We start from the raw sequence: 24,285 nt of genomic DNA on the forward strand, positions 1-24,285 counted from the left end.
CCCTGCAGGGAAAGAGAGAAGAACTTAGCAGTAGCTTGCTGTCTTTCTGTCCTGAGCTGCTATTTCCGTTCCCCAGAGTCCTCTTCCATAAGGTGCAGCAGCAGCTGATGCTGCCTCATGAATGGAAGAGATCAGACACTGAGTCCGGAAAGGGACACGAAAGAATTCCTTGATTTTCCACCCCAGCTGTTTCAACAAATACTAGAAACTGTTGTAACCTAGATGGCCAGTACTGATGCTGGATCTGCCACCTGTGTACCAGCTCACTGAAAGGAATGGTGTGTTTGAGGACAGCGAGAAAAGGAAATGGAAGGGAGGTAGGAAGGGAGGGAGGGAGAGAAGGAGGGAGGGAAGGATAGTTGGTTACCTAATTTTTAAGTGAAGATCATTCTGAAATCCTGTTTCTTTTTTTTTAATTCAAAAAAGGGTTTTCTAATATGTTTTCTTCATTCCAAATCCTAGCTGAATATACTGTATCTTTCCAAAGCTGAAGTATTATAGTAGTATAGTTGATCACATATAGTACACCACTTTCAAAGAGGATTAATTCAGACTGTTCGGTGGTGTCAGAAAACCTTTATATAGTCCTCCCTGTCATGGAAACAATCACATTTCTTTCCAACAAAGCAAAATTTCCATCTCTCTGATAACTCCTCTTGGGATCAAGCCTCTGAACCTTACGGGACTTCAGTGCAGAAAACATCAAGGCAAAGCATTTCAGGCACACAGAAAACTAATGATGTTGGGGGGAGTTGAACTGATTACTGATTATTTGTACAGCCAGCTCCCATAAGCAGGAGGAAGCTGTAGAATCAAAAGCCATTTCTGGAAATATGCAAGGTTATAGCACATCATTCTCAGGAAGACTAACAGTTTTAATGGGGAATTTTCCAAGGAGTTTGACACATGTTTTTGTAATTCCCAAGGATAATACATGGAATAAGTATCATGGCTTTGTTTGACCTGCTACAATTGCACAGATGAACTCTGCCTCTGACTTAACATCTTTTGCTCCCTTTATAGTCCATGAAGATCTTAAAATGCTTTTTCTTTTCTTCTCACTTCTAAAGATGGAGATAACAAACTATGGTGATTTTCTGAAGGCCTCAAATACCTGTTTCACTGTCCCCTCTGCAAGCTGTGTTTGCCATGAGCAATGGCATCTGAAACCTCCATAGAAGTGCCCAGGTGCCTGACTGAGAACACACAGAGGCAGGGGCTGGTGGGGCAGCAAAAGACCCTGCAGGTGCTGTCATAGTTCGCGCAGCCCGTGGTGGTGGTGGCCATCACAGGGCTGTACTGCGCTGGCAAGTCCCACCTCATGAACAGGCTGGGTTGTGAGAGGATGGGTGAGAGAGGTGGTGAGCCACACAGGTCCCAGCTCTGGGCAGCAAAGATGCCTCCATTTTCCTGCTCTGTAGCTGACACTGCTGAGCCCCTTGCATCCCCTCCACAGGTTTCTCCCTGGCCTTCACCATGCAGGCCCATACTAAAGGTATCTGGCTGCGCTGTGTGCCTCAGCCCTGTCAGCCTGGACACACGCTGGTGCTCCTGGACACTGAAGGGCCGGGTGATGCAGAGAAGGTGTGGGAGAAGCAGAGGCTTCCTTTTGTGCCTACAGAGAACTTTGTGGAAGCTCTCAAGGGCCCAGGCATGTGGCAGGACTCAAGGTGTTCTCATTGCCCGCACTGGTGTGCCAGGAAGAGACAGAGGCTGTGGGGAAGGAGGTCAGTGTAGCGCTAACTGGATAAAGTCTTCTGGCTGAGGAAGTCCTGTCTGGCATCCTTCACCTCTGCCTTCGCCTGTCAGAGCCCTCATTCTGCCTGGGATGCTGGCTGTCTGCAGGGGACTGGAGCCAGTCTGTGGCTGGGCCCATGACGGTTTGTGGGACACCGCCTCTTCACAGCCACTCTCCCTCTCATTCTGGATCTTTGATTACTCAGCAGCCATCAGGCTGGTGGGCCTTTTGAGATCCGGTGGCTGGCAGGGAGCTCCAGGCTTTTGAACTGGAGCTGTCTCTGTGGTGCTGACAGCCAGAGGAGCTAGGAGAAGGCTCGTGAGGTGGACAAGCTGCCAAATTCCTCAGCACTTGCTGGTAAACTTCAGCAGACCAGGAATGGGGAGCTCAGGGAGTCCTTTAATAATCAGAAGCCTGTGGGACTCGGAGAGTTAGGAGTTGAAGACAAGGCAGCTACAGGAAGACATGGTGATGTCACGTGTGGGGGTCTCTCCAAAAAGCTGACCCTGCCATGGCCCATGGTTAGGCATTTAGGGCCTGGGGATTTGGGGCTTTGCTCACTCTTAGGGGGCCTTGCACAGAGTTTCTTGGTATGAGCCAAGGCTGTTTGTTCCAGGGAAACACCAAGAATGACGCATGGATCTTCGTGCTAGCCGTACTGCTGTCCCGCACTCTGGTCTATAACAGCAAGGGCACCATCGACCAGCAAGACATTGGTCTTTTCCCCATCAAATGCCGATAGCTGGGGAGGGTGGGGTTAGAGTTAGGGTTAACCCCTTCCTGCATGAGGATCCAGCATCTCTGTTTCCTTAGCCAGCTCCCCAGCTATGTGACGAAGCTGACGGAGAATGTAAAGGTGAAAGCAACACCTCGGGAGAGTGGAGATGAACTGGAGGATTCAGATAAAGTTTCCTAGTTCTTCCTGACCTTTGTCTGGGCCGTGCGGGACTTCACATTGCACCTGAAGGTGGATGGGGAGGAAATCTCTGAGGACGCGTACCTGGAGAATGTGCTGAAGTTAAAGCCTGGTAGGGGAATGGTGCTGTTCCCAGTGCTTTACTTCAGGAAGGGCAGGATGTGTCCAGCTCTGGACAGCTGCATTTCAGCATAAGGCAACAAAAGCCCAAGCCCTGTGAGCTTGCTCCCTGGCCTACCTCCGCAGGTAGCAGCCAGGAAACCCATCTCTATAACCATTCCCGGGAATGCCTCCACCAGATCTCCCCAGACTGGAAGTGCTTTGGTTTTGACCAGCCAACCAGCAAGAGGGACCTGCCACCCTTGCAAGAGCTTCATAACAGTGAGATCGAGCCTGAATTCCAGGAGCAGCTGGTGAAATTCTGCAGCCACATCTGGGAGAAGTCTGCACCCAAGACCATCCATGGTGGCAGCACAGTAGTAATGGGGAACTGTGAATGCCAGGGTCCAGAAGGTCAGGGCTGGCTAGTGGCTCTTGGGACTGTGTCTGGGGAAGGCTCAAATGCACAGCCAAATGATGCAGGTGGGAAATGGAAGAGCTTTTCCACTGGCTGCTGTACTTGCCTCTTGATTGAGAGCCACATCTCTCCCGTTTCCCCTCCCTATAGCCATTCTTGCTGCTCTGCCCCTTTGCTGCTGTTGCAGACTGAGCATTGTGGCTTCACCACTCCCAGCTGCTCAGAGCTGAGGATGGTCCTCAGGGCACCTTCACTCCTCAGGAAAGGCACTCCCTGAGGGTTGTCACAGGGACCAGCATGTGGTTGAGTCCCACCTCTCAGAGACGAGAGAGTGACAGAGAGCTCCTCATCTACCAGTGGCAAACTTCTAGAAAGGTCTCATCCCCATGGGAGTGTGCTACCATGCCCTGGGACCTCTTCCCCATCCTAGAGGATCTGGGTCAGGAGGGATGTCTGGAGGTCTATACTCACACCCTCTGCTCTGAGCATGGCTAACTTCCCAGTTAGAGCATCTTGGTCAGTACTTTGTCCAGACAAGTTCTGAAAATCTCCGGGCCCCTGCACCACTACTGCTCCACTCTGATGCTGACAGTTTTTTCCCTAACACCCAGCTGAAATGTCCCTTGCTGCTGCTTGTGCCCTTGTGCCTATTGCACCTTCTCCTCCTGTTCCCCCGGCCTGCTCTGAGCACCTGCTTTGGACTAAGCAGAGACAGGCACTGCTTATTCCTACCTGGGGTCAGAGGAGGGCACATGGAGACTCACCTTTACCCAGCCCAGAGGGACTGTGGCAGTGCCCATGGGCTGATGACAGAGCAGAGCAGGACGGAGGGGAAGTGAGAAGATCTCCAACAGCTCCTCCCGCAAACCCCAGGTAGGGAATAACTCACTGGAAAGCAGTCCTGAAAGAAGACTACGAAGTAGAAGGGAATGCTCTGGTGAGCTGCCTGCTCTTGCACGCCTGGACTCTGCATTTCATCTATGGGCACTCTAAAGAGTGATGCCTGTGATTTCAGCTCTAGGCACATCCCAGACCCCCCGTGACCAACAGCAAGTCCCTACCGAAACCGCAGGGGGCTGCTCTGGCTTCAGAGGGGCTGCTGGGGGAGCACTGGGGCTGGCGCTGCTCACCCTGCACCTCCCAACCCAGGGTGCCTCTTGGGCTCCTGGCAGCTTTTGCAATGATCAGGAGGGAGAGCCTGTTCCATACCAGTGCAATGCACCAGGGTAGTGTTTCTTATGATCCCAGCAAGAAAGGCACTCAGACTCTGTAAGGTATTACTTAAAATACCATTTATTGGAGCTAACACAAGAAGGAAAAAGAGGAAAGATAGTATTATGTCCCCTTAGATGCTGAGAAGCCCAAGCTGTGCAGCATCAGACAGACCTCCAATCAGGGCATGGCATGGCACAACACATGGTGCAGATCTCATCCATGGAGAGGTTCACCAGCATCTTGGTCTTTAGGGCTCTTACAGGATTTCCTCAGAAGAAAACAATCCTATTCATCATTTATAGTGTCAAAAGGAGGTTTGCATGAGAACTTGCTCCTTCTCTTAAGATAAAGACAAGGGCACACAGGTGGTGGAATTGCCAATAGCAAATGGGAGCTGTCTACAGGCAGGTGTTATAATACGACAAGAAAGTTTATCCTGCAGCCAAGGGACACGTGCAGCACAGCACAGGCTTGAAGGCCAAGCTGTACATGCAGCAAGGTGCAGCACAGCACGGCACATGCCTGTGCCTGCTCAGGTTACCCGTTATGTGGATCACCAACTCCTCGATGTACAATAGTCTTCCAGTTAGGATCACTAGCGAGCCCTGTCTTGCTTGGGTCCAGGGGCAGTTTGGAGGCCTCAGCAGCGTGGGAGGGAGAGGTTGGAGATACCTGAGTGCAATGGAGGTGCTGCTCTGGGGTCTGGGACCTGGCAGAGATGGCTCTGCCCTGGATACTGCCTGTGGAGCCGGTTCCCAAGAGAGAAATGGTCTCAGCTGTCCCCAGGGCATGGGTGAGTGACAGGAGGGAACCCGAGGAGGCCAGGCCTGGGACAGGGATGGGAAATGGCTCTGTCAGAAGTCTCCCACAGAGGGGATGAGCTGGGCCTACAGTGCCAGGGGCCATCATGATGTGGTACAGCCCCAGGGCATGCTCTGCCGGCTGCCAGAGTGGGGCTGGGCTGTGATACCAGTGCCAGGAGGCCTTCCCCAATGGGCTCCCAAGCTGCCAGCTGGCTCCTAGCCCTTGCCTTAACGCTGCTCACCCTAATGAGCTTCCCAGGGCCTGCAGGGCCTGCAGAGCTGGTTCCTGCTCTGTGCAGCACAGCTGCCTCTTGGCAATGGAGCAGTGAGGAGTGTCCTGGCTCCAGCCTGCACCCAGCCCTGCTGCCCTGCTCGTGGTCCCACAGACCTGCCCTGCAGGCATTTCACAGGGCAGGGTACCTTCAGGGGTGGGGAAACATCCCCCTGGCACAGTCCCAATGATGTGCCCCATCCCCCCGCAGCCCTCCTGCTTTGGCAGCCTCCCACCAGTGCCCAGTCCCTGCCTAGCCCTGGCTGTGCCCCACACAGGGGTCAGCAGACCGCTGTCCTCCAAGGGTCTTTGGGGGTCTGGGCCAGGAGAGAGGCTGCTCAGGGCTGGCTCTTCCCCCTCGATACAGATGCTGACATCAGGCCTGGAATGAACAATCAGAGCTGGAATTTACCACTGCAAGGGCACAGGTCTTTACCTTTTCCAGCTACGCATCAAATGTTCTCTCCTTTCGAGAGGCTCCACCCATTGCATGCCCCCAGCACATGGTGCCCCTGGAGATCCCATGTGCTCTCCAAGTTGCCTCCAGATTCCCTGCCAGAAGGATGGTGTCTGCCACTGGTCCTGTCTCATGTATGACAGCCCTGGGCAGGTGAGTGGGAGCCCATTCACCATCTCCACTGCCACCACAGTGAGCCATGAATCTAGCCCTCCATGCCTAGCAGTCTTTACTGGTAAGACTGGTCCTCAGGAATCCCAGGACCTAGAGTCCGGGGTGGGGGAATCTGGAGAAAGGAAGACTTTCTCTTGGTAGAGGAGGATTGGGTTAGGGATCACTTCAGCAAACAACTTACACAAGTCCATGGGCCCTGATGGGATGCATCCACAAGTCCTGAGGCAGCTGGCAGACATCATTGCTAGGCGACTCTCAATTATCTCTGACAGATCATGGCAACCAGGAGAGGTGCTTGAGGACGGGAAGAAAGCAGATGTCACTCCAGTGTTCAAAAACGGCAAGAGAGAGGACCTAGGGAACTGCAGGCCAGTCAGCGTCACCTCAATCCCTGGGAAGGTGATGGAGCAGTTCATCCTGGGAGCCATTTCCAAGTATATGAAGGATAAGAAGGTGATCAGGAGTAGTCAGCCTGCACTCACCAAGGGGGAATTATGCTTAACCAACCTGATAGCCCTCTGTGATGGAAAGACTGGCTGGGTGGAGGAGGGGAGAGCAGTGGATGTTGTGTATGTCCAGTTTGTTCAAATCTTCCCTAATCTGAGCCTCCTCTACCAAGGGTAAATCTTCACCTCTCATATTCCCATGGGTCTCAGGGGCCTGAGATTCCTGAAGCCAAGTCTCATCAGGAAAGACTGAAACAAAGCAGGCACTATAAACCTTTGCCTTTTCCATGTCCTTTGTTACCATGTCCCCTGCCCTATTCTGCGCTGGAACCACATATTCCCTAGTCTTCTTTTTGCTGATGATATACCTGCAAAAGCCCTTCTTGTTGCCTTTCATGTCCCCCACCAGAGTCAGCTCCAGGTGGGTTTTGGCTTCCTGCATGCTTGGACAGCAACTCTATATTCCTGCCTGGTCAACTGTCCCTGTTTCTGCCTCTTGTATGCTTCCTTTTCATGCTTGAGTTCAGTCAGGAGTTCCATGTTCATCCATGCAGGCCTCCTGACACCTTTGCTTTGTTTCTTGATTATCAGGATGGACCATTCTTGAGCTTGGAGGAGGTGATCCTTGAAAATCAGCCAGCTCTCTTGGATCTCCCCCCTTCTCTCCAGGACTGTATCTCATGGGATTCTTCCAAGCAGGTCCCTGAAGAGGCTGAAGTCTGCTCTCCTGAAGCCCAGGGTTGTGATCCTGCTTTTTGCCCTCCTCCCTCCTCTCAGGATCCTGAGCTCCACCATCTCATGGTCACTGCAGCCAAGGCTGCCCCCAGTCTTGAAAACCCCAACCAGTTCTTCCTTGTCAGTGAGTACCAGGTCCAGCAAAGTGCCTGCCCTCATTGACTCCGTGATCACCCGTGTCACAGTGTTATCATCACTGCACTCCAGAAACCTCCTGGATTGCTCCTGCCCTGCCTTGTTGTCCTTGTGTCCTTGTATGCACCCACTTGGGGTGGGCCCTCTCCTGCCCTCTTTTGTTGATTATGAGGTCTCTTTCATCACCTACTAAAGCACTCAGCAGCACTTTGAAACCTCAAGCCCTACCCCTCCACCCACCATAAACATCTTCTCTCCTCTGCACTCCTTGGAACAATGTGCACAGCTGGACACTGGGTTTTCTTGGGTGATCACGACACCCACTTCCCAAACTACTTCCAGCAAATCCCTCCCATGCCCTTGGGCACTGCCAGCCACTCCAGCACAGCACAGCCCCCATCACAGTGTGGCAAAGCCATCCCGACCATGGCTCTTCTCTGAATCATTTTCTCAGGACAGCAAGTACAGAGTCACGGAGCCCAACCTAGACTTCTTGTGCACCGAGGAAATGATGCCCTGGTGTGGCATGCATCTGCATGGAGGATGGCAGAAGGCAATAGTGCATTGCACTGGGTGTATCCAAGAAGCATCAAGTTATGACATGGCTCCTAAGACACTTTTCCTTAGGACTGAACTCTGATGCAGGGGCTCAGATGCCCTATGGAAGCCCGCCTTCGAGGGGAAGATGACAGTGGGAGACTGGCATCAGAGGGAGGACCACTAGCCATTCTTCAGCCACATCTGAAAGTCTCTTCTGGTTGTGCCCCACAAGGTCTGCAGAGGAAGCAGGCAGAGGGCACAGACCACACTCTTGTGCACTTTTTATGTCTCAGCTCCTTCGCCATGAAGTCTGGCTCTGCAACCCAAGCACACTGGTGTGTTCGCCCACCCTGCCTCTTCACACAAGTTATCTGAAGACTGGTATTTCCCACCCCCAGGCACTTTCCAGCCCACTTCAGGCCCCTCCCCAGCTCTCCCCACCTCCCATTGCCTCTCCCTAGCCCATCCCAGCAGAGCAGGACAGTCTGGGGATCACCCCACAGCAGTGTCCACCACAGGGTGCTGCAGGTATCTGCATACTTGACACCAAGCCTGAGCCCCTCGAATGGGCACAGCAGCTCCTGGGGTGGCAGAGAGTGGGTGTCAGCCTCCCCACCAGCCCTAAGACCTCCAATGGCACTAGGAAGTGGAAGCCAGTCACTCTCTTGCCCCCCTGCTCTTGTCTCTAGGATGACAGCTGCCACCTCAGCTGCCTCCTAACCAGCCCCACTCCCCAGGCCAGCACAAGTGTCCTGGTGCTGGGGCTCCTCCAGCAACTCCTGCTGCTCTCCAACCTCCCTTCCTAGTGTAAGACGAGCCCAGCCTTCAGGCGCTGCACTGGGAAGATCCCTTTTTAGTACAGAGATGCTGTCACAGCAGCCAGCTCCGACCCAGGCACAGAAGGCCTCTGGTCAGGCAGACCAGGTTCATGCCTCTGGAGAAGTGTGATAAATACAAATATCTGTGTACAGAAATGATTTTCACAGATATAATAAACAAGCAAAGAAAAGCATAAGCCAGCCTGAGAGAAACTGGGAATCGTTCATGAAGAGAGAAGGGCAGCCTATGAGTGGTAAAATACTACACATTGAATCAATTTCCTCAGTGCCTCTTTGATCTCTTTGTTCCTCATGCTGTAGATGAGTGGGTTCAGTGTTGGAGGCACCACTGAGCACAGAACAGCCACCACCAGCTCCAGAGCTGGGGAGGAGTTGGAGGGGGGCTTCAGGTAGGCAAACATTGCAGTGCTGGCAAACAGGGAGACCACGGCCAGGTGCGGGAGGCACATGGAAAAGGCTTTGTGCCGTCCCCGCTCAGAGGGGATCCTCAGCACGACCCTGAAGATCTGCACGTAGGACAGCACAATGAACACGAAGCACTCACAAGCTACACAAAAACTAATTGCAGTAACCCCAGCTTTCCTGAAGCAGGAGTCAGAGCAGGAGAGCCTGAGGAGCTGGGGAATTTCACAGAAAAACTGCTCCACAGCATTGCCTTGGCAGAGTGGAATTGAAAATGTGTTCGCAGCGTGCAGCACTGCATTGAGAAAACCACTGGCCCAGGCAGCTCCTGCCATTTGGACACAAGCTCTGCTGCCCATGAGTGTCCCGTAGTGCAGGGGTTTGCAGATGGCAATATAGCGGTCATAGGCCATGACAGTGAGGAGATAATATTCTGATGAAATGGAGAAAAGAAACAGAAAGACCTGGGCAACACATCCTGAGTAGGAAAAGGCCCTTGTGTTCCACAGGGAATTGGCCATGGATTTGGGGACAGTGGTGGAGATGGAGCCAAAGTCCAGGATGGAGAGATTGAGGAGGAAGAAGTACATGGGGGTGTGGAGGCGGTGGTCACTGGCTATGGCAGAGATGATGAGGATGTTGCCCAGGACGGCAGCCAGGTAGATGCCCAGGAAGAGTGAGAAGTGCAAGAGCTGCAGCTCCTGTTTGTCCACAAATGCCAGGAGGAGGAACTCGGTGAGGAAGCTGCTGTTGGACATTTCCTCCCTCGGGGCAGTGGGGACTGCAGCTCAGAAAAGCTCTGATGAGAATGATGATAACTGCAAAAGAGATGTTGGTGCTTGCGGGTGGCGGGGGGCAGAGGGAATGAAGGGGCTTTTGGAGGCTCCTCACAGACCTCTTGATCTTTCGGAGTAACATTTTGAGAGTCTCATTCCCACGTCTAAACCCCCAAAACCTGTTTCCATTTCCCCCCGGCCAGTGGTGGAAACTAACATCACAGACTCCGAAAAGCTGCTTCCCTTTCACGTACCCAGTGACTCGTCCTTGCTCTTGAAAAGTCCCCATCTGGGAAGGTCCTCATGGTGAGGCAGAGCTGTGAGCAGCCCCGACCTATGCAGTACCCTCTCTACAGCAGAATGAACCTGCCCTGCTGGCTGTCGCTCCTTCCACCCAGAGCTTCTCCCTGCTGCACCGTGAGGAGTTCCCCGGGCAGGCTGAGCGCTGACCCTTGCACACAGCAGTCACTGCCCCAGGCACACAGTACCCCAGGGCACAGGGACACTGCTCTGCCTTGCAGATATGTGTGCACACCCACACTTCCTATCCCTGAGGCCATCCCTGGGAGAAGGTAATGGTGAGTCCTTGTCCCTCTGATGGTGTGGCAAATACTCCCTGCCCTGGAGCACATCCTCCTCTTCCACATCAGAGAAACCATGAGAGCCGTCCTGACAGATCCTATAAGCTGTGGGATGTGCCAGGTTTAGGTCTAGGTCTAGGTCTAGGAACCACAGCTGCGTTGCTGGTGGCCAGAGACTTACTGTGTTAAGGGCTGTGAACGTTTCTTCCCCAAAGAGCTCTCAGCCCTCCTCCCACTCCAGGCTGCCATGAACGTCTCTCTGCCATGCCTTGTCGCATCTAGGCACTTTCAGGCAGTGCCCTGAGCCCTGCTGCTCTTTGCAGAGGAGCTGCTCCTGGACTGAGCAGCTCTCTGCAGAGTCTGCCAGGTTGCCACGAGCTCTCTCAGTCCCAGGAGCCTGGCTCAGCTCAGGAGCAGAGGCACAGCCAAAGGCAGGACTTTCTCTGCCCTACAGGCTTCCTCGAGATGTGCCTGTTGGCTCCAGGGCTGACAGCTCCTGAGAGGCAGCAGAGTCCCTCCTGGGGAATGTACTTTGAAGCAGACTAAAGCAATCACCTATCTTCCCTCTCTAAACTGTAGAGAGAGCAGTGGAGTCCAGCAGTGTGATGTCTCCTATCAGAGCATCGTTGTCTAAGAGAGGTGAAACTGTCCTCCTCTGGAAATCCCTATTCCTCCCCAGTTACTAGGCAGGACATGTGGAAAGTGATAGGGAGGGGGTTGTTTTCCCATGTAGGGCAGTGATTCAGATGAGTCAATGCAGGTGCCTCTTCTTTGCTTAGAGGCTTTGGGGCAATTCCTCTCCCTCCTGTGCATGCCGCAGACCCAGAGGAGGTGGGATTCCTCTTCCCTCAATTCATGTGTGCACAAAATTTGTGTCTGCACGGGAGCTCCTTGAATTCTAATCCATGGAGGTAGAGGGCAGGAGTCAGTTGCTCACACTCAAACAGCTGGTGACATCCGAGGTGCCAGAGGTGATCCAAAACATGTTCAAATGTCTTCAAGCTCCTATGGAGCAATTCTCAAAGACCCACATCCTTCCGGAGCATCAGCTATGGCCTGGGGCAGGCTGGAGGGGAACTATCCTTGGCAACCTGAAAGGACACCAGAGGCGTATGTTTAGGGCATCTGAGCCTGCCTTAATCAACCACATCCTGGCAGCCTGCAGACCTGTTCAGCTGACCAGAGGAGCTCGCCATAAGGAGAGTGAGGTTTCTCTCCAGGCTCCACCAACCGTGTTTATTAGAGCCCAAGTTACCACAAAGCTAAGACGAGTGCCCATCTCTGCATTGCAGAGTCCTAAGTTGACTCAGAGCTCTCATCGGAATGAATAAAAAAGGCCTCTAGTGCTGTGTCAGGGGGCTGGGGTGCCAACACAACCACTGGAAAATACAGCGCAGGACCTACAGGGAAGCCATGCCCTTCTGGATGGGTGCTGGACAGACTCCCCAGGGCATCTCAGAGGGGTGAGATGCCTGTATGCCAGCAACTGAATGCCAACATTGTGGTATGGAGGCAAGGCCCATCCCACCTACGTCCAAGGGTGCTGCAGGAATGGGAGACACTTCCCACTAGGGTTTCTACTCATGTGCCCATGTTCTCAAACTGATGGTTCTCCTCTCCCTGAACCTCTGCTCACCCACATGATGACAGAAACAGGGAACATGCTAACAATGATCACAGCGTAGCTGGATCGCAGGCTGCCCACCTCCAGGGATGTCCTCAGCAGGACCTACTCCTTCCTGGAGATCAGCTTCATTTCTGTCACAGGTGCAGTGGTGCTGCAGAGACAGCTCAGGCAGAAAACTCCTCTCCTGTCATGGTTGCACAACCAAGCCCTGTCTGCCTGGCTTTGGGGACTGCAGGGTTTTCTCTCCTGGTGGGAACCTCATTTCATCATGGCATGGTGATCTGCCGTTAAGTCCAGCATGTCTCTGCTCTAAAAAGGGGCCTTAGCATACATGCGGTCCTTGGCTTTCGGCAACAGGATCACCGTGGCAATTCTGTGCTCGGCCCTAGTGCCACAGCTGAGGTCCTGCAGCCCAAATGTATGCAACCGCACTCAGCCTGGGGCAGAGGCAGGAGGAGCTGCAGCTCCGTGTGTGGTCACAGAAGTGCCGGCATTGTGGGAATGACTGATTTGTGATAAGACCACTCACACGGCTTGGGCTGCTGCAACGGATGGACAGAAGCTCTTCAGGAAAGACAGGCAGGAAAGAGGAGGAGGGGAATTGCCCTCTGTACGAAGGAGCAGCTCAGATGTGTGGAGCTCCTCTATGGGACGGATGACAGGCTGGCTGAATGCTTGTGGGTGAGGATCAGAGGAGGGTGGTATTGTGGTAGCAGTTACAAACCACTCCAACAGGGTGAAGAAGTGAACAAAGTCTTCTTTAAGCAACGCAAGCAAGCCTCTGGAGCAATGACCCTGGTTCTTATGGGGGACTTTAATCTCCTTGGCATTCACTGGAAGGGCAACACAGCAAGGCGCAAACAGTCCAGGGGGTACCTGGAGGACAGCAGGACAATCTCTGAGACCAGCTGCCATTATGAGTCACCTGGATCTGTACTTGCAAACTCAGAAGAAGTGGTTGGAGATGTGATACTCAGTGGCAGCCTTGGCTGCAGTCACCATGAAAATAGTACAGTCTCAGATCCTGAGGGGAATTTAGTGTGGAGAGTAGCAGGGTACAGACCCTGGACATCAGACAGGCAGACTTTGACTTATTCAGGACACAGGAAGGGGGGATCCTGTGGGAAGCAGCTCTGACCAGCAAAGGAGCTCAGGCAAGCTGGCAGAGATGGCTTGGCAACACAGGGACCTCAAGGCTGAGCTCCAATGCAAACGAGCAGCACACAGGAGGTGGAAGCAGGGACAGGTTACAATGGAAGAAATTTAGAGATGCTGTCTGGGCATGGCATTAGGAAAGCCAAACCTCCCCTAGAGCTGACAGTTGCAAGGGACATCACAGGCACCAAGATGAGCTGGTGCTGCTTCATTAACAGCAGAAGAATGAACAAGGAAAATGTGGGCCCACTTCTAAATGGGGCAGAGAATTTAGTAAGAGTAGATGCAGACAGGTCTGAGCTACTGAATGTCTTCTTTGCCTCACCTTTTGCTAGCAGAGCTTCCCAGGCCTTTGTGCCTAGAGGCAGGACTCAAGGAAAAAAACAACATCCATTAGCGGATGAGGACCAAGTCAGGGGTTACTTGAGCGAATTCGGTCCTGAAGAGCCCGTGGGCCCTGAGGGACTGCATCCAAGGATGCTGAGAGAACAGGCCAAAGTCATAGCGAGGCCGCTCTGTATCATCTTTGAAAGTCATGGAGATCCTGAGACTGAGGAAAAGCAAATGTTTTATGCATCTTCAGACAGGCCCAAAGGACGAGCCAGGACTTAGCTCCCCTGTTTAACCTCACTTTCATGAGGACATCCTGTGTAGGCAGCGTCAATGTAATCAACTTGATCAATACAAGGCATGGTTCCCCATCCTAAAGTACACATCTAAAATGGGCCAGACGAAGGGTGGTCTCACCAGAACTCACCTCTTTAGGCCTCAGATGGCATGGACATTGCCGATTTCCCTCTCTACAGAGTGGATGAGGCTGGATCCACTTCCACAGTGAGAAGCCTTGCCCTGAAGCCACAGGCCTGGGGATATCTCAGAGGGTTCTTCTTGGCAGTCCACTGGGTGCCTGCTTTGGTATATTTGGTGCTTTTCCGTGGCTATTGCTCCACACACACACACAGAAGAGTCATAAAAATGCAAGTGTTTCCTAAAAAATGGTCATAAAGGCCCCTATTAGAGCCAATAGCAAATTGTCCCATCCCAAGATCTCTGGAGGAAGCCAGAAAGGTTGTAATAAGCACCAGGAAAACCCAGGAAGCCCAAGGCTTCTTCCAAAAGGCCACTGGGTCACAGCTGAGAGGCAGCACTGGCCAGTGGGACAGAGGGTTGAGGAGAAGGCAGTGAGAAAGGCAGTGGTGGATAAGGGCTTCAGTAAATCCTCACACACATGTTTGAGCCCAATTAAAGAAGGTTATGTCTGTGGGCAGAGAGGGAGGAGCTGAGTGCTAGGAACATGGCAGGGCTGAAGGCCTCTCACCCTGTCAGGGATGACAGAGACATTTCCATCTTGCGTGCATGCCTTAGCCTGCGAGATGGGGAATGCATGCTGCTGGAGAGCGGGTGGACAGAGCTCAATCATGCCCACAGAGCTGACCCTTCTCTGGAGGATGTGTGAATCTCCTGGAGTGAGGTCCCACTGTGGCAGGCGGAGCAGGAACATTACCAGGACACATATGCGTGCAGGGAAAGAGCTGTGTGCAGTTAGGAGTGTGGCTGATGCAGGCAGGATGGAGAACACACAAAGCATGCAATGGTCACCTTTAAAGGAAATGCAGTTGTGACTTTAGGAGAACACAAGAACAAGGATGTGCAAGTCACTGCACAGGATACAAGCACATTTGGGGCTGGGATATCTTAGGTGAGTGAGGAGTTCTAGCAGGGCTTTGAAAGAAGCCAGGTGGCTTGCCGGGCAACTTGGGCATCAGCAAATTCTCAGGAGCCCAAAGCTTTGTTTTTCAAGCAACACCCAGTGAGGATGGAGAGACATCGGTGGAACTAGGGAGAGTGAAACAGGTCAAAGTAAGGTGGGGAAATGGAGTGTGTAGGGAGGGAGAAGGTGGCTAAGGTCTGCAGGGAAACAGGAGCAGGCATGGGACAGTGGAGGATGTCTGTGATGGGGATGGCCAAGGTTGGTGGCAAGGCTGAAAGTCCCTGGCAGAACTGAGGTCTTTGTCACCTTGGCTATAGCTGTCTTCTCCACCAGCGAGGCCTGCGAGCAGACACTGTTTCCTTACAGCACCAGGGCCTCGTTGCCTGCTCACCCCTCAGGGAGACCAGGAGGTGTTGTACCATTGTCCTACACTCGGCATTGCCCCTCCTCCCCGCCCCAGGAAGAGCCCTGAGCAACGTGTGAGGGAAAGGATCACCCTTCTGCAAGGCTGGACATTTGTGCTTGACCATTTTGCTTGATAAAACACATCAAGGGCTTACTTGGAATTGAGGCCTCCTGTACACTTCCTTTGACTAACTGTAACCAGCGCCTCTGATTTTCTACGCTAACCAGCCTCCAGGGAAGGGCACCTCGACTTGTACTTCCCATTAACAGCTTTGTGGGTAATGGCCCCCAGTGGGACCCATTAATGCTCTAAGAAACCGCTGAGTTTGCTTCTGACTTTAACTTCTTGAGAGGTTTGTTCAGTCTCCTTTCAGTGTCTGCACGAATGCACCAGAGGGCTCATTAAACACAAAAAGGATCCTAAGGAGCAGTGTTTCTTCCTGTAACTGTCTTCAAGCTTTCAAGTGTCATGTGGCTAATTGGAGAGATTTCAGGAATGTAGCTGAAAAAGGAAGGCTGCAATGAGCACCTAATAGAAAAGAATCCTTGGGGGGTGGGGGGCTCCTTATTCAACTTTCTTCATTTTTCAGCTTCATGAATAAGTTTTACCAACATTCTGTAACTGATGCTGATTCAAATCGTCTCCTAATGAAGTTCAGACATATAGGAAAAGGAGGATACTTGTGGTCAGACACTGCACCGTCTTCTCCCCCATGCCCTCAGCCCCACCATTTCTCTTCTCAGCCACCTGGGACTCACATAACTCCTCCTCATATCTAACCTTTTTCTACTGAAGTCTGTCGGTGAATGTTACAGCTCGTATGAATCAATTCCCACCTGCTTTGTTTAGAGAACTACCTGCAAACAGACACAGAAAGATTTTTCTTGGCTGCGAAAAAAGAGAAAACATGGTATAGTTTAGATTAAAAAAATACATTCCTCAACTGTACATTAAGACCAGGTTGTCTCCACTGAAGGCCACTTTCCACAGGGAATAACCTTACTGGAAGTATTTCAGATAAAGAGATAGAAAAGGATAACTATAAACGCAGTTATGGAGTTCACTAATGAGACAATTAGACAAACTACTGAAAGAGAAGGCAAGCTTAAAAATCCCTGAAGTTCAAAGCAGCAGCTGGGTAGCCAATAGGTATCTGAAAGAACAAAGAATAACAGGAGGAGGAAAACTGGATGGACAATGCATAATGGGTGTAGTCAGGTAGTCTTCTGAACAGATGACTTCAGAAATGGTCCATTTAATAAGGATGTGCAGAAATACAGGAAAGATTACTGAGATTAAATACATAGTATAATAGACAGAGCAGTAGTAACACAAGTACTGAGGAAGATCAATATTATTCTCCTGAGGTTAATACACTTCCTGGAAATTTCCAGTTTGGCACTATAGGAAAACATTGACATTGTATTAAAATTATTCAGTGATTTCTGCTGCTAAAATGTGCCTTTTTTTTTTAATGTTGAAGAATATTCTTCAACTTTCTAGGCAGAGCTCAGTTTCCTAAACACAAGTATCTAGTGCCACTTTTAGAGGTCCCAGTGTTCCTGAAGTGTTTCCCTGAGACTGGCAGCTATCACACAGGACCTAGGGGAGACCAGAGCCCCTCTAGAGCTGAAGATGGAGGCTGGACAGAGGGCACCAGGGTGTCTACAGTGGCACCAAGTGGTGTTTCTGTAACTGAATCCCATCCCAATTTTGAAAATTGTTTTCCTTTACAAACAACCCCACAAAGTCCAACAAATTGAAACAAAACAAAAGGAGGACGATAAGAACACACACACACACAAAATGGAAAGTATAATAAAATGTCTTGTTTGCATCATATTCTTTTTCTTAATTTCTTTGCTGTTTCATTTTTTATTGCCATTTTCTATACATCTGGCCTACACCATTAGGAACCTATTTTTGCCTCATGCACAGAGCCCAGCTGCTGGCTGGGAAGATCCAGGTGGGGATCAAAGAGGGCAGAACAATATCAATACCAAAGTTCACAGATCCAGTGAAACATCTGAATGTTAATAATTGGTGACCCATTACCATCAGGTTGATTATCTTGAAACTGTTTTCAAGAATCCTAAGGGATGTTGCTGGATCCACGGGTGGATCTTTCTCTCCCCCCCACCCCGCCCCCTTTTGCAAATCGTGTAGCACGGGACTTGTTTATGTCAAACTTGAGTGTCTGCAATGGATACTGCCTGTTGTAGTCTTTATTATTAAAAATACAACAGCTAAGAATGGCATTTTTAACCTGTGTTCAAAAGATATATCTTGGTTTAATGTGCTTATATGTGCTATGGCAAATCTACTACCGGAATCAGGGTTTCACGCCATTTGAACCAGGATTCTCTTCTGCCTCAGTACCAAACAAGTCAGCGTTGTGGTGTTGCCAAGACATAATAAATTGACCAGAAGGCTTTTCTTTGGATAGGGGACCTCATTTTATAGCAGAAATAGTACAGCAAATCTCAAAAATCCTACCAATTAAGTGGGATTTACATACCCCCTGGAGGCCACAATCCAGTGGAAAAGTGGAAAGAATGAATCAAACAATTAAGAGACAAATAGGGAAATTGTGTCAGGATACTCAGATGAAATGGACTGATGTTTTACCTCTGGCATTATTAAGAATCCGAATAACCCCAAGGGTTAGGAAGAAAGTTAGTCCATTCGAGATTCTGTATGGTAAACCTTACTCTGTAAATTTAACTGGAAATGAAATTCAGATGCACATTAAGGGCGATCAAATTTTAAGTGATTCTCTCTTCTCTATGGCAAAGGTTCTTACTTCTCTCCGGAGGTACATCCAGTTAAGATCTCCCGTACTTTTAGATTCACCTGTACATTCATTCCAGCCAGGAGATCAAGTATAACTTCGAACCTGGAAGGATGAGCCATTGATAGAAAAATGGAGAGGACTGTATCTGGTACTACTAACAACAAATACTGCTGTGAAACTGCAGGGAATTGATTCCTGGATCCACTACCCCCGAGTGAAAGGAATACCTCGAGAGATGTGAAAAGCTGAACAAGGTCACCCTTTAACGTTTAAAGTATATAAAGATATATGAGCTGTATTAAAAGTGAATCAGTTTTAAATTTAGATTGTATTCAGGGGAAAATTGCTTTAATCTGTTTGTTAGGAATAGGGTTAATATTGTTGTTATGGTATCTGTGTAAAAATGATGTTCTCCTTAACAACCAGGGGAGAAATGTGGTGGTTAGTTTTTCTAGGTTACCTGAGCCAAACAATTAAAGGGAATCAGGAAGGATTTGAGGGTCAAAATCTTCCCTTGCAAGTAATTATGAAATCTATGAAGACAGTTAACCAGATGGCTTGTTGGGTGTGTGCCCACTTCCCTGAAGATTCCAACAAGGGCTTCCTGCTAATTGGGGTGCGTCTTAATATTTCCTTTATGGAATCTATAAAACGGATAAGAAATGATAGTCATCAAATGAAATATGATGAAACAACAGAACAGGAATGGGAAGTCCAGAGTGTGACAGGAGATTATGATCAATGTATCCGAAGATATAATAAGAGTAATAAATGGTGGGAGAAACCTGTACTTCATGGAAAACAGCCGATCAACTGTACTGGAGCCATTAAGGTAGGAAGTTATGAAGATTGCTTTCGGATACCTGAAATAGGTTATAAGTGGCCAAGTAAGGAACTAAATGGGTGGCGTGTTCCAAAAGGTAGTGGATGGTGTTGGTTGTGTGAGAGCAAGGCACGAAAAGTGCTGCCTCCTAATTGGTCAGGGACATGTACTCTAGGGGCAATAATCCCAACCATTACTGTAAAGAACTGAATAACAAATATCAAAGATCATGGCTAAGAACATTCATGAGGAGACAAAAGAGGATCAATAATCCTTTAACGGATCAACCTACTAGGTTTCATTCATTCGCAAGGTGTCTGTTTCCACAATTGGGAGTGAGTGAACTTGAAAAAGCAACGGTAACTATTTCAGCAGTTATTGAGAGAATAGGGAATAAAACCTCTGATGCCATTACAGCTTTACAAGGGGAGGTTTCAGAGACTGCTAAAATAACCACCCAGAATGGAATGGCTCTAGGTATGTTATTAGCATCTCAGGGAGGAGTAGGTACGGTAATAAATACTAGTTGCCATGTATACGTGGATCAAAGCGTGAGAATTTCTCCTGATCTAAATGAAATCTGGAAGCAAACTGAAATCTTACATGGGGTTCAGCAAGATGATGCCTCTTTGGGATTTGAAGAAACAAAAGCCCCCTCTCCCTGGGGCAACAGGCCTGCGAGGCGCCCCAGCCACCCCACATTGCACATGCCGTGCAGTCCAGCAGCAGCCACAGCGCAGGTGACGATTGACTGTCAAGTGATGCTCAGACAGGAGTAGCCCTGGGAGGAAGCCGGGACCACAAGTGCGCTCAAAGTGTCGATGATCAATGTATCCTGCAATTCACATTAATTCTTGGAGCTAGCTGCGTTCTTAATTGATGCACGAGCTGAGTGATCCACTGCTAAGAGTTGTCTTGGTTTCGGACCCCACCGAGGGAGGAGCGGACAGCATTCGCAGCCCCTGAGGGACCCCGCTCTGCTCTGCCTCCCTCCTCATGTTGACACCGGCTGCTGAGCAAGGGACAGTAGAGAGAAAGAGGGCTCGCCTTGCTGACCATACAAGAATGGGGCGGGAGGGGCAAAGAAGGGCAGACCCGAACGAGAAGGGCGCCGCCCGCCACCACCGCCAGTGCTGCTGTATGGGCTCTTCTCCACCACTCTCTCAGTGGTGCGCTGGTCCCTTGTTCCCGTCCGGGGTCCGGGGGATGGGGACGACAGCTGACTGCCTTTCTCTTGCACTGTCTTTGCTGCTGTTTCAGCACCCGCCGGGCACCCCTCCCCCACGACACACCCACAGCGCGTGTCGAGCCACTTCCACCCGCCAGATCCAGAAGGAGTTCGAGAGGGTATGGATCACCATAGGAGGTAAAGCGCACAAGGTTCCATCAACAGGGGATGAACTCCCCATTACAATTCCCGCCACACTGGAAGGGGGCGAGTTGGCGTCCGAATGGGAAATTCCAGCTCCCCGTATCATCTATCCTATTCCTAGCAAGTGGAGAAAAAGAGAGTTAGAGAATTGGGCCAATTCTCTACATGTTACTGGGGAATTCCTCACAGGAAGTAATTGACAGCAATACAGCTGCATGCCAATGTCTATCCCACCAGGGGGTACTTGGCACGCGAGCTGGGGGAAGGGGCACTGAAGGGGTGCAGGCATTGTCCTGCAGAATGGGAGACTTGCTCACATATCATCGGCTACTGCCCTGTAGTCCAGGACGCCCAGATTAAGAGACATAGTATCTTGTGTGGCATGCTGCCTGAAGAGGCAAAGAGACTGGGGTGGGAGGTTTATCTAGAGCCCAACCTCAGGGATCAGATGGTGCCACCCAGCTGTTCCTCGGTTGGGGGACCACGGCCTCCTCGAGGTCGCATTCTCCTCTAGCATGTCCGTGGCTAGAAGGAGAAAGGGTTGAAGGGCCCCAATTTATATACACTGATAGTTGGCCACTATATAAGGGCCTTACGTATGGTCTATTGGGTATATGGGATGGGCTAGTCATGCAAGAAAATATGGGGAAAGCCCCTATGGCCTAGCGTCTGGGAAGCCAGCACCCAACGCTGAATTGCCATAAGGCATGTGAATGCCCATGCAACCAATTATGTCAAAGAAATCCAATAGAACGGTGAGGTCGACACTATGGTGGCTCTACGTCTGGCTTTTGCTCCTGGAGTAGCAGATTGCATTCACCACAGAAGTGAACATCTGGGTGGAGAGAAGGCCAGGGCCTTGGAGGGAAGGAGTTGCGAGAGGCTGCAGGCACTGTCCTGCTGAATGGGAAATGCCTGGATGAAAAGGCATAACAACTTGTACAAAATGCTGGTGAAGGAAGCAAGGGGGACAGATTGGGTGGTATTGGTAGAACACCGTTTGAGGGATAAGACCAACAAGCTCTTTAAGCCAGATTTGATTGTGGTAAATGGATCTCAGGGGATGGACATAACAGTCTGGTTTGAAAGTTCTTTGTCATCTTTAGGGGATGCAGCAGCAGAAAAAAGTGCAGAAGTAGCAGCACCTGGAGGAGCAGGTGAGAGAACTCCTGAATGCTGACAATGTGGAATTCCTGGGATTTTCAGTCGGTGCTAGAGGGAAGTGGTTTGCAGGCAATTTTGGCTTCTTAACCGACCTTGGGCTGTCTGAGAAGTGACAAAAGCAGATTGCGAGGCTCTTCATTAGAGGGGGCTCTCCTCTCCTCTCCTCTGGTGACATACTCCACACCTCTGCAAGCTTAGGTAAGGCTAGCTTTTAATGTGGCATGCAGGACTGCATGTGACTTTTGAGAAAGTCCTTCTCAGAAGGCAACAGCAAAATTCTTCACAGAGATGGCACGAGTTACCTCAGTCATCTGAAAGCATTGAATGTTGCTATTGCTGAACCTTTGGTGGTTGTTTGAGGAGGCAGGGAGACAAAGGTGTCTGCCCTCAGAAGGGCTGGGAGAGTGTGTGCTTTCGCCTGGGAGGCTGTGTGTGCATGCGCAGGTGTGGGCACCATCTCTGGGATGGTGGAGCTGGAGTCTGCAGAGGCGAGCTCAGAGCTCGGAAGCGTGGGTCTGGTGGGTCGTGGGTGCGTGGGCAGTGGGCAGTGCCCGGTGACACCAGGCTCCGATGCTGGGGGTCTGTAGGGAGCCCCCTCCCTGAGGCAGGCTGTGCAGCTGGTGCACTGCTCCCTGCTGGGCCGGGCCAAGCCGGGCACCTGGGCCAGACTCAAAGTGAGAAAGGGGTTGTCCCAGGTTGGGAGTGAGGGCTCCCCACCCTTCTCCTTCAGGTCTGCCCTCCATTTTTCCCCTGGCTGGCTGACTCCCTTTCCCTCCCCCTACCTCGACCACTGTTGTTTCGGTGCCCACTGACCCCCCCTCCCCATGGCACGCCCGCTTCCGTAGTGTGTGTCGAGCCACTTCCACCCACCAGCTGGAGTCAGCTGTGGTGTTGTGTTGAGGCTGGCAGTGACAGTGCAGGTGTTGCAGCAATGGGCAGCATAGGCATTGATCGGTGGTGAGAGGAGAAAGGAGGGAAGGGTGCCATGCTGTCTTGTGCCAAGGTTAGAGTGGAGACAGCAACTGGGACAGGGAGCGAGCCGCTGCCGGCAGAGGGCTGCGCGAGTGCGTGAGAGAGCGAATGTTCAGGAGCCGGGCCCGGGGGAGGCATGGACCTCGACCCCGGCCCTGCGTGGCTGTCTGCAGGTGGGTACCGTGGTGGTACTGCACTGTACTGCCGTGCATGTACGTTGGAGGGCCCCTGGCTGTCCTCCCACCTCCGTGGTGGCAAACTGCAGTCACTGCACTGCTTTCCCCTCATCCTGGAAAGGGCCTTGGGCTGTCCTAGCTGCGGCGGCCATGTCAGAGTCCAGTACTCTCTGACAAGGTTCTTTTAGATATTGCACACATGTGGAGAGTGCAATGTTTTATATTTAAGTTTATTTTGAAGGTATTTGATGTTACACAAGATTATTTAGCAGACTGATTCAACGATGTACTGAAATCACAATACAAGTGTACACTAAGACAGTTCAATCACAATACCAATGCTATTGCCTATCACTGGTGTCTATTATATGCTCACCGTCATGACGCTGGGAGTCTCCAGGCACTGGGAAGGACTCCGTGGGTTGAAGCCAGCTCAAGCCCGTTGCTCTCTTCAAAATTCCTTTGTTAGTAGTTGAGGTCTTCTCCTCTGTGTTGGGCTGAGCTATCTCAGGTACACATTTACACCTGGTCCAGTTAACAGCTATAGCTGCTTACCTAAAACAAAGGTCACCCTCCAGTGCCCTTTGTGTTGAGATAAAGTCAGTTCTCTGTGCAACAGCAAGGCTTACGAGCTGCATCCTACATTATTCCTGAACTTGATGGAGCACCTCGCCCTCTGAGCCACCTTCTTCTCCGGTTGCAGGGGTTATTGGTCAGTCACAGGCTGGTGGGCACTTGCCCACTGACTCTGCCTTGTCTGGGGCCTCCTCTGGGAGTTGAAGCACAAGGGGCGGGTGCGCGCCTGCCCCATCTCCATCCAATTGTGACCTCAGATCAGACATGGTGGCCCACTGAATTTAAGCATATTAGTCACTGGAGGAAAAGAAACTAACCAGGATTCCCTCAGTAACGGCGAGGGAAGAGGGAAGAGCCCAGCGCCGAATCCCCACCTTGGGTGGGGTGCGGGAAATGTGGCGTACAGAAGCCCCCATCCCTGGCGCCACTCTCGGGGGCCCAAGTCCTTCTGATCAAGGCCCAGACCATGGACAGTGTGAGGCCAGTAGCAGTGCACCAGGACCGGGGCTTCTCGGAGTCAGGTTGCTTGGGAATGCAGCCCAAAGCGGGTGGTAAACTCCATCTAAGGCTAAATACCGGCACGAGATGATAGTCAACAAGTACCGTAAGGGAAAGTTGAAAGGAACTTTGAAGAGAGAGTTCAAGAGGGCGTGAAACCGTTAAGAGGTGAACGGGTGGGGTCTGTGCAGTCCGCCCGGAGCATTCAACCCAGCAGGCTCCGTCGGCTGGCTCGGGTCTCGGCAGATCCCCGCCTCTGCCTCCCCTCCCACCCCTTGCGGGGGCAGGCCAGGGAACACCACCCAGCCAGGTGCCGGCCCCCGTCGGGCGCATTTCCCCCATGGTGGTGCGCTGCGACCGGCTCCGGGTCGGCTGGGAAGGCCCGGTGGGCAGGTGGCTCGCCACTGCATGGCAGCAAGTGTTACAGCCCCAGGGCAGCAGTTCTCGTCAAATAATGGGGCCGAGG

The 24,285-nt window shown here is 51.4% G+C and overlaps 1 pseudogene; it reads right to left on the reverse strand.

Annotated features, from left to right (window-relative positions):
* Positions 1–19,820: 19,820 nt before the first annotated feature.
* LOC112991261 (5.8S ribosomal RNA) lies at positions 19,821–19,973 on the reverse strand (annotated as a pseudogene).
* Positions 19,974–24,285: the final 4,312 nt, after the last annotated feature.

Source organism: Dromaius novaehollandiae, unplaced genomic scaffold, assembly GCF_036370855.1.
Source record: "Dromaius novaehollandiae isolate bDroNov1 unplaced genomic scaffold, bDroNov1.hap1 HAP1_SCAFFOLD_45, whole genome shotgun sequence".
Classification (NCBI taxonomy): Eukaryota; Metazoa; Chordata; class Aves; order Casuariiformes; family Dromaiidae; genus Dromaius; species Dromaius novaehollandiae.